The following is an 11,126-nucleotide window of genomic DNA, read 5'->3' as shown; positions in this document are numbered from 1 at the left end:
CAAATTGGATGAATTTTATTCTTTTTCTTGTCTGATTACTATAGCTAGGACTTCCAATACTATATTAAGTAGAAGTGATGTGAGTAGCCATTTAGGGTAAAAGCTTTCAACTTTTCAACATTGAATATGATGTTGTTCCTGTTGTTCAGTCACTAAGCTGCGTCAGACTCTTAGTGACCCCATGGATTGCAGCACACCAGGCTCCCCTGACCTTCACTGTCTCCTGGAGTTTGCTCAGATTCATGTCCACCGAGTTGGTGATACTATCTAAACTGTCTGATTCTCTGCCACCAGCTTCTCCTTTTGCCTTCAAACTTTCCCAGCATCAGGGTCTTTTCTAATGAGTTGGCCCTTTGCAGCAGGTGGCCAAAATATTGGAGCTTCAGCTTCAACATCAGTCCTTCCAATGAATATTCAGGACTGATTTCCTTAAAATCAACTGGTTTGATCTCTGTGCTGTCCAAGGGACTCTCAAGAGTCTTCTCCAGCATCACAGTTTGAAAGCATCAATTCTTCAGTGCTCATGGTCCAACTCTCATATCCATACATGACTACTGGAAAAACCATAGCTTTGACTAGATGTACCTTTGTCAGTAAGGTGATGTCTCTGCCTTTTGACACACTGTCTAGGTTTGCCTAGTTTTCTTCCAGGGAACAAGTGTGTTTTAATTTCATGTCTGCAGTCACCATCTACAGCAATTTTGGAGCCCAAGAAAAGAAAATATGCCACAGTTTCCACTCTTTCCCTATCCATTTGCCATCAAGTGATGGGACCGGATGCCATGATCTTCACTTTTTGAATGTTAAGTTTTAAGCCAGCTTTTTCACTCTCCTTTTTCACTCTCATGAAGAGGCTCTTTAGTTCTTCTCACATTCTGCCATTAGAAGGGTACAATCCGCATATCTGAGGTTATTGATATTTCTCTCTCAAACTTGATGTCAGCTTGTGATTCATCTTACCCAACATTTTGCATAATGTACTCTGAATCTAAGCTAAATAACCAGGTGACAATATATCGCTTTGATGTACTCCTTTCCCAATTTTGAACCAGTCCATTGTTCCATGTTCAGTTCTAACTGTTGCTTCCTGACCTACATACAGGTTCCTCATGAGACAGGTAATGTGGTCTAGTATTTCCATCTCTTTAAGAATTTTCCACAGTTTGTTGTGATCCTCACAGTCAAAGGCTTTAGCAGAGTCAATGAAGCAGAAGTAGATGTTTTTCTGGGATTCCCTTACTTTTTCTATGATCCAGTGACTGTTAGCAATTTGATCTCTGGGTCTTCTGCCTTTCCAAATCTAGTTTGTACATCAGAAAGTTATTGTACTGCTGAAGCCTATCTTGAAGGATTTGAGCATAACCTTTCTAGCATGTGAAATTAGCATAATTGTTTGGCAGTTTGAGCAATCTTTGGCAATGCTTTTCTTTGAGATCAGAATGAAAACTTAACTTTTCCAGTCCTGTGGCCACTGATGAATTTTCCAAATTTGCTGGCATATTGACTGCAGCACTTTAACAGCATCGTCTTTTATGATTTTCAGTAGCTCAGCTGGAATTCTATCACCTCTACTAGCTTTGCTGATGGTAATACTTCCTAAGACCCACTTGCTTACATACTCCAGGTTGTCTTGCTGGAGACAAGAAGAGTGACCACACCATCATGGTTATCCAGGTCATTAAGACTTTTTGGATGGTTCTTCTGTGTATTCTTGCAATTTCTTCTTAATCTCTTGCACTTCTGTATGTCCTTACCATTTCTGTCTTGTATATGTCCATTCTTTCATGAAATGTTTCCTTGATACATCCGATTTTCTTGAAGAGATCTGTAGTCATTCCCATTCTATAGTCTTCTTCTATTTCTTTGCACTGTTCAATTAAGAAGACCTTTTTATCTGTTATCCTCAGGATCTCTGCATTCAGTTGAGTATATCTTTCCCTTCCTCCCTTGCAGTTCACTTTTCTTCTTTCCTTCAGTTCAGTTCAGTTCAGTTCAGTTCAGTTCATTTCAGTCGCTCAGTCGTGTCCGACTCTTTGCGACCCCATGAATCGCAGCATGCCAGGCCTCCCTGTCCATCACTAACTCCTGGAGTTCACTCAGACTCACGTCCATCGAGTCAGCGATGCCATCCAGCCATCTCATCCTCTGTCGTTCCCTTCTCCTCCTGCCCCCAATCCCTCCCAGCATCAGAGTCTTTTCCAATGAGTCAACTCTTCGCATGAGGTGGCCAAAGCATTGGAGTTTCAGCTTTAGCATCATTCCTTCCAAAGAAATCCCAGGGCTGATCTCCTTTAGGATGGACTGGTTGGATCTCCTTGCAGTCCAAGGGACTCTCAAGGGTCTTCTCCAGCACCACAGTTCAAAAGCATCAATTCTTTCCTTAGATATTTGTAAAACCTCTTCAGACAACCACTTTGCCTTTTTTTTCTTTGTGACAGTTTTGGTCACTGCCTCCAATACAATGTTACAAACCTCCATCCAGAGTTCTTCTGTCTAACAAACTAATTCCTTGATTAAATACAGTGTAGTCATCACCTGCACTGTATAATCATTAGGGGTTTGATTTAGGTCATACCTGAATTGCCTCTTGAGTTTCCCTACTTTCTTCAAATTAAGCCTGAAGTTTGCAATAAGAAGCTTATGATCTGGGCCACAGTCAGCTCCAGGTCTTATTTTTATTGACTGTATTGAGCTTCTCCATCTTTGGCTGCAAAGAATATTATCAATGTGATTTCAGTATTGGCCATTTGGAGATATCCATAGGTAAAGTCATCTCTCATGTTGTTGGAAAATGGTGTTTGTGATGATCAGTGTGTTCTATTAACAAAACTGTTAGTCTCTGCCCTGCTTCATTTTGTACTCCAAGGACAAACTTTCCTGTTACTCCAGGTATAACTTGACTTCCTACTTTTGTATTCCAATCCTGTGATAAAAAGGACATCTTTTTTTGGTGTTGCATAAGATTTTGTAGATCTTCATAGATCTGTTCAACTTTAGCTTTTTCAACATTAGTGGTTGGGGCATAGACTTGAATTACTGTGATGCTGAGTGGCTTGTCTTAGAAAAGAAACAAGATCATTCTGTCATTGTTGAGACTGCACCCAGGTATCGCATTTTGGAGGCTTCCCTGGTGGCTCAGATGATAAAGAATCTGCCTGCAATGTGGGAGACCTGGGTTCGATCCCTGGGTTGGTAAGATCCCCCAGAAGTAGGGCATGGCAACCCACTCCAGTATTCTTGTCTGGGGAATCCCCATGGACAGAGGCTCCTGGCATGCTACAATCCATGGGGTCACAAAGAGTTGGATACAACTGAGCAACTAAGCACAGCACGACATTGCATTTTGGAATTTTGTTGACTATGAGGGCTACTCCATTTGTTCTAAGGGAGTCTTTCCTGCAGTAGTAGATATAAAGGTCATCTGAGTTAAATTCACGTATTCCTGTCCATTTTGGTTCATTGATTCATACAATGTTGATGTTTATTCTTGCCATCTCCTGCTTGACCATGTCCAATTTACCTTGATTCATGACCTTAACATTGCAAGTTCCTATGCAATATTGTTCTTTACAGCATCAGAATTTACTTTCACCACCAGACACATCCACCACTGAGTGTTGTTTCCACTTTGGTCCCGCAACTTCATTCTTTCTGGAGCTTTTAGTAATTGCCCTCTGCTCTTCCCCCGTAGTTTATTGGATACCTTCAGACTTGGTGCTCACCTTTCAGTATCATATCTTTTTGCCTTTTCATGCTGTTCATGATGTTCTTGTGGCAAGAATACTGGCATGGTTTGCCATTTCGTCCTCCAGAGAACTACGTTTTGACAGAACTCTTCACTATGTCTTAGATGAACCTGCTCACATCTTGGGTGACCCTGCTCAGCATGACTCATAGCTTCATTGGGTTACACGAACCCGTTGACCACAACAAGGCTGTGTAGGTCATAGATGATTTTAAAAATGTTAAAATATATTCCCTCCATAGAAAATTTGATGAGAATTCTTATTATGAATTTTCTGAAAATTCTTTTTGCAACTATTGAGATGATCATATCCTTTTTCTAATGTGCTATATCACATTGATTGATTTGTAAATGATGAACAATATCAATGACCCTGGAATAATCATATTTGATTGCAGCATGTGATACTTTTTATATGTATTCATCAAGAATATTGGCCTGTGTGTGTGTGTGTGTGTGTGTGTGTGTGTGTGTGTGTTTCTTTTGGTACTTTGTCTGGTTTTGGTATCAGTGTATTGATGGTTTCATAGAGTGAATTTGGGAGTGTTTCTTCCTCTTTAACTTTTTGGAATAGTTTGAGAAGAGCAGATACAGCTCTTCTTTATATGTTTGGTAAAATTCCCCAGTGAAATTGTCTAAGCCTGGTGTTTTGTTTGCTGGTAGTTTCAAAAGTTACAATTCAGTTTCACTACTAGCAATCAGTTGGTTCAAATTTCTTTTTCTCTTTGATTCATTCTTGGCAGTTTGTTTGTTTCTAGAAATTTGTCTATTTCTTCAAGATGTTTATAGTACTCTCATCAGTTCTTCTTAGTATCAGTTGTTATTTCCCCTTTCATTTCTAATTTTATGTGTATCCTCTCTCTTTTCTTTGTTTTAAGCCTGTTTAAAAGTTTATCAGTTCTATTTTTTTTTTTTTTCAAAAAAACCCTCTTGGTTTCATTTTATATCGTTTTTTAGAGGGAAGCTGTTTCATTTACTTCCTCTATAACATTTGCTATTTTCTTTCTCTGGCTGACTTTGTGCTTTGTTTTCCTTTTTTCTAATGTTTTTAGGTGGTAGTATTGGTTGGTTGCGATTTTTCTTGTGTCTTGCAAAAGTCCTACAGAGTTATAAAATTTCCTCTTTGAACTGCATTTGCTGCATCCCATAGGTTTTGGAAAGTTTTTTTTCCATTTTTGTTTGCCTTGAGATATTTTATGATTTCCCCTTCGATTTTTCCATTCATCCATTATTTAGTAGCATGTTGTTTAGTCTCCATGTGTTTCCTTCCTGCTCTTCTTTCTGTAGGTAATTTCTAGTTTTATACTGTTATGGTTGAAAACATGCTTAAAATAATTTTTATCCTCTTAAATTTGTTGAGGCTTATTTAGTATCTTAGAATGTGATTTATCTTAGAGAATGTTCTGTGTGCACTTGAAAAAATGTGTATTCTGCTGTATTTGGATGAAATGCCCTGTATTTATCTCATAAGTTCAGTTGCTTTATCATGTCATTTAAAACCACTGTTGCCTTATTAATTTTCTGCTGGATTATCTGTCCATTGAGGTAAGTGTGGATTTTAAGTCCCCTACTTTTACTGTATTATTGTCAATTTTCTCTTTTATGACTGTCAGGATTTGCTTTATATATTTAGGTGCTCTTCTATTGGGTTAATATGTGTTAATGAGTGTGATATTGTCTTCTTGCCTTGATGTCTGTATCACTATATACTGCCTTTCTTTGTCTTTTGTTATAGAACTTGTTTAAAGAGTATTTTCTCTGATATGAGTGTTGCTATTCCCACTTTTTTTTTCATTTCTGTTTGCATGAAATTCCTTATATAATACCTTCACTTTCAGTCTGCATGTGTCTTTAGTTCTGAAGTGAGTTTCTTATAGGTGGTATATGTAAATGGGTCTTATTTTTTGAAATGCAATCTTCCACCCTACATCTTTTGATCAAAGCATTTAGTCCATTGACAGTTAAAATAATTATTGATAGACAAGTATATCCTTATTGCCATATTTTACTTTTTTCCCGTTTGTAGTTGTTCCCTTGCAGCTTGATGATTTTCTTTAGTAGTATTCTTTTTTTTTTAATTTTAGTTTTTTATTTTTTAAATTTTAAAATCTTTAATTCTTACATGCATTCCCAAACATGAACCCCCCTCCCACCTCCCTCCCCATAACAACTTTCTGGGTCATCCCCATGCACCAGCCCCAAGCATGCTTTAGTAGTATTCTTGTGTTCATTTCTTTGATTTTGTGTATCCACTGTAGATTTTTGTTTTGTGATTGTCATGGGCTTCATATATTAATATGCTGACCCATAACTATGTTTAGTTGTTTTAAACTTGCAGTCATTTACATTCAAACACATTCTAAATAATCTACATTTTTGTTTTCCTCTCCAACATTTTATGTTTTTGATGTCATGTTTTACATCTTGATGTTTATACCATAAATGTCTATGGTAGTTATAGTTGCTTTTACATTGTTTTATCCTTTAAACTAGTATTCTTTTGTACTGACTTATCTAAGAGGTTGATATACAATCTGTACTATATATTTGCCCTTGTGGGATTTCCCTTTCCTATAGATTCTTCTTTTCCACTTAGAGAAACCACTTAACATTTCTTTCAACATAGGCTTAGTATTGATGAACTCTGGTTTTTCCTTGTCTGAGAATTTCTTTATCTTTCCTTTGATTCTAAGTGATGATCTTGCTGAGTAGAATATCTAAGGTTGCAATTTTTTTCACTTTCAGCACTTTGAATATATCATGCCATTCCCTTCTTGCATGCAGTGTTTTGGCAGAAAAATGCTGATAAACTTTTTGGAATTCCCTTGCATTCCCCCCCTCCCCGCTTAAATTTGTTTCCTTTAGAATTCTGTCTTTGCCTTTAATTTTTGCATTTTAATTATGTTATGTTGATGTGGGTCTTTTGTGTTTAGTTTATTTTGGGCCCCTCGTGCTCCTATGCCTTGATAATTTGTTTTATACTAGGGTTTGGTAAGTTTTCAGCTTTAATTTCCTCAAATATTGTTTCAATCCCCCTTCTTTCTCTCTTCTTCTGCAACACTTATATTGCAAGTGTGGATAGGCTTAATGTTACATTAGGGTTTTCTTTTAAAATTAGCTTTTATTGGTGTATAGTTGATTTATAATGTTGTGTTAACTTCTGCTCTACAGCAGAATGTATCAGCTATACATATAATTACTTCTGTTTTGGACTTCCTTCCTTTTAGGTCATCACAGAGAATTGAGCAGAGAGTTGCCTGTGCTATACAGTTTCCTGTGCTAGGTCTTCTCAGGTGTTGTGGTGGTAAAGAATTCACTTGCTAATGCAGGAGATGCAAGAGATGTATGTTTGATCCCTGGGTGAGGAAGATCCCCTAGAGTAGGAAATGGCAACCCACTCCAGTTTTCTTGCCTGGAAAATTCCATGGGCAGAGGAGGCTGGCAGGCTACAGTTTTTTGGGTCACAAAGAGTCAAACATGACTGAGTGTACACACACACACACGGTAGGTTCTCATTAATTATCTATAATATACCTAGTAGTGTATATATGTCAATCCCAATCTCTCAGTTCATTCCACCCCCAACAGAGATCTTTTAAGCTCTCCTATTTTAAGATTAGTTTTTCTCTTTCTTGTTCTTATTGAGTGATTTCCATTATTCCTCCAGATTGCTTATGCATTTTGCTTTTCACATAGTCTGCTATTCATTGTTTCTAGTGTGCTTTTGATTTTAATTATTAAATTATTTATTTCTGATTTTTAAAACATATGATATAGTTTCTTGATAAAATTACCATTGTGCTCATCTCCTCTTCCCTTAATTCAGATGCAATTCTTATAACTAATGCTTTGGGTTCTTTATCTGGTAAATTGTTTGCTTCAGTCTCATTATATATTTTGGGGAGCATTTTCTTTTGTTCTTTTAACTGAAAGGAGTTCTTCAGCTTTTCCATTTTGCTTGAATTTTCTGCCTTTCTGAATTTAACTGAAATTTTAGTTGAAAGAGTTATTACTAGTCTTGAAAGTGTGTTCTTATGTGATAGTGTGCCTATGTAGGGTGTTAATGACCAGCGCCTTTGATTCGTAGGCTAAAATTGATGTGAGCCTGTCACTTCTTTCCTCATTGTGTGCTGGCAGCTGTCACCTTTATAGCAGATGAGTTGGAGACTGAGGGGTTAGTGGAGCTGGTGTGAGGCAGGGCTTCCCCCGATCAGTGGCCATCAGTGCTCTATTAGGGGCACAGTCTGATCCCAAGTTGCTTGAGCAGAAGCCTTGGCCTCAAGTTGGTTCCATTTCATTTGTGTATGATGTTTCCTCTTCCAGCACTGGGACCCATTTGTGGGGATTGTTGAAGAAAGGAGGGTGCATGTGGGTTCTTGGCTTTTTGCTGTCACAGATAGAAGTCAGAACCATCTCTCATGTATAGCTGTCTCTGACCTATGCCTGTATAGGTGCCAGAAATTTTTTCCCTTAATTGCTCAGATGCAGCCTCAGGTCCAAGCCTCCTTTGTTCCACAGACAATAAAAATAAAATTAGATGTGTATTTCACAGTATACTAAAAATAAATTCATACAGACTAATTAGCTATATGCCCGGGCGCAGGAGGGACGAGAGGAGCTGCTCCATGTTCAATGTCAGGAGGGGTGGCGGTGAGGAGATACCCCTTGTCCAAGGTATGGAGCAGCGGCTGTGCTTTGCTAGAGCAGCCGTGAAGAGATACCCCATGTCCAAGGTAAGAGAAAGCCAAGTAAGACGGTAGATGTTGCAAGAGGGAATCAGAGGGCAGATACACTGAAACCATACTCACAGAAAACTAGTCAATCTAATCACACTAGGACCACAGCCTTGTCTAACTCAGTGAAACTAAGCCATGCCCTGTGGGGCCACCCAAGACGGGCGGGTCATGGTGGAGAGGTCTGACAGAATGTGGTCCACTGGAGAAGGGAATGGCAAACCACTTCAGTATTCTTGCCTTGAGAACCCCATGAACAGTATGAAAAGGCAAAATGATAGGATACTGAAAGAGGAACTCCCCAGGTCAGTAGGTGCCAAATATGCTACTGGAGATCAGTCTAGAAATAACTCCAGAAAGAATGAAGGGATGGAGCCATGGCAAAAACAATACTGACTTGTGGAGGTGACTGGTAATAGAAGCAAGGTCCGATGCTATAAAGAGCAATATTGCATAAGAACCTGGAATGTTAGGTCCATGATCTAGGCAAATTGGAAGTGGTCAAACAGGAGATGGCAAGAGTGGACGTTGACATTCTAGGAATCAGTGAACTAAAGTGGACTGGAGTGGGTGAATTTAACCCAGATGACCATCATATCTACTACTGTGGGCAGGAATCCCTTAGAAGAAATGGAGGCCATCATGGTCAACAAAAGAGTCCCAAATACAGTATTTGGATGCAATATCAAAAATGACAGAATGATCTCTGTTCATCTCCAAGGCAAACCATTCAATATCACAGTAATCCAAGTCTATGCCCCAACCAGCAATGCTGAAGAAGCTGAAGTTGAAACGTTTCATGAAGATCTACAAGACCGTTTAGAACTAACACCCAAAAAAGATGTCCTTTTCATTATAGGGGACTGGAATGCAAAAGTAGGAAGTCAAGAAACACCTGGAGTAACAGGCAAATTTGGCTTTGGAATATGGAATGAAGCAGAGCAGAGGCTAATAGAGTTTTACAAAGAGAATCCACTGGTCATAGCAAACACTCTCTTCCAACAGCACAAGAGAAGACTCTACACATGGACATCACCAGATGCTCAACACTGAAATCAGACTGATTATATTCTTTGCAGCCAAAGATGGAGAATCTCTATGCAGTCAGCAAAAACAAGACCGGGAGCTGACTGTGGCTCAGATCATGAGCTCCGTATTGCCAAATTCAGACTTACATTGAAGAAGATAGGGAAAACCACTAGACCATTCAGGTATGACCTAAATCAAACCCCTTATGATTATACAGTGGAAGTGAGAAATAGATTTAAGGGCCTAGATCTGATAGATAGAGTGCCTGATGAACTATGGACTGAGGTTGGTGACGTTGTATAGGAGACAGGGATCAAGACCACCCCCATGGAAAAGAAATGCAAGAAAGCAAAATGGCTGTCTGGGGAGGCCTTGCAAATGGTTGTGAAAAGAAGAGGAGCAAAAAGCAAAAGGAGAAAAAGAAAGGTATTCACGTTTGAATGCAGAGTTCCAAAGAATAGCAAGGAGAGATAAGAAAGCCTTCTTCAGTGATCAATGCAAAGAAATAGAGGAAAGGAACAGAGTGAGAAAGACTAGCGATCTCTTCAAGAAAATTAGAGATACCGAGGGAACATTTCACGCAAAGACGGGCTCAATAAAGGGCAGAAATGGTATGGACCTAACAGGAGCAGAAGATATTAGGAAGAGGTGGTAAGAATACACAGAAGAACTGTACAAAAAAGATCTTCATGACCCAGATAATTATGATGGTGTGATCACTCACCTAGAGCCAGACATCCTGGAATGTAAAGTCAAGTGGGCCTTAGGAAGCATGATTACAAACAAAGTTAGTGGAGGTGATGGAATTCCAGTTGAGCTCTTTCAAATGCTGAAAGATGATGCTGTGAAAGTGCTGCACTCAATATGCAAGCAAATTTGGAAAATTCAACAGGGGCCACAGGACTGGAAAAGGTCAGTTTTCATTACAATCCCAAAGAAAGGCAATGCCATAGAATGCTCAAACTACCGCACAATTGCACTCATCTCACACACTAGTAGAGTAATGCTTAAAATTCTCCAAGCCAGGCTTCAGCAATATGTGAACCATGAACTTCCAGATGTTCAGGCTGGTTTTAGAAAAGGTAGAGGAACCAGAGAACAAATTGCCAACATCCATTAGATCATGGAAAAAGCAAGAGAGTTCCAGAAAAACATCTACTTCTGCTTTATTGACTATGCCAAAGCCTTTGACTGTGTGGATCACAATAAACTGTGGAAAATTCTGAAAGAGATGGGAATACCAGACCACCTGACCTGCCTCTTGAGAAACCTGTATTCAGGTCAGGAAGCAACAGTTAGAACTGGACATGGAACCACAGGCTGGTTCCAAATAGGAAAAGGAGTACGTCAAGACTGTATATTGTCACCCTGCTTATTTAACTTCTATGCAGAGTACATCATGAGAAATGCTGGGCTGGAGGAAGTGAAGCTGGAATCAAGATGGACGGGAGAAATATCAATAACCTCAGATATGCAGATGACACCACCCTTATGGCAGAAAGTGAAGAGGAACTAAGAAGCTTCCTGATGAATGTGAAAGAGGAGAGTGAAAAATTTGACTTGAAGCTCAACATTCAGAAAACAAAGATTATGGCATCTGGCCCCGTCACTTCATGGCA

Source organism: Ovis canadensis, chromosome 5, assembly GCF_042477335.2.
Source record: "Ovis canadensis isolate MfBH-ARS-UI-01 breed Bighorn chromosome 5, ARS-UI_OviCan_v2, whole genome shotgun sequence".
Taxonomy (NCBI): Eukaryota; Metazoa; Chordata; class Mammalia; order Artiodactyla; family Bovidae; genus Ovis; species Ovis canadensis.
The sequence above is the reverse complement of the archived record's forward strand: the minus strand, read 5'-3'. Positions refer to the sequence as shown.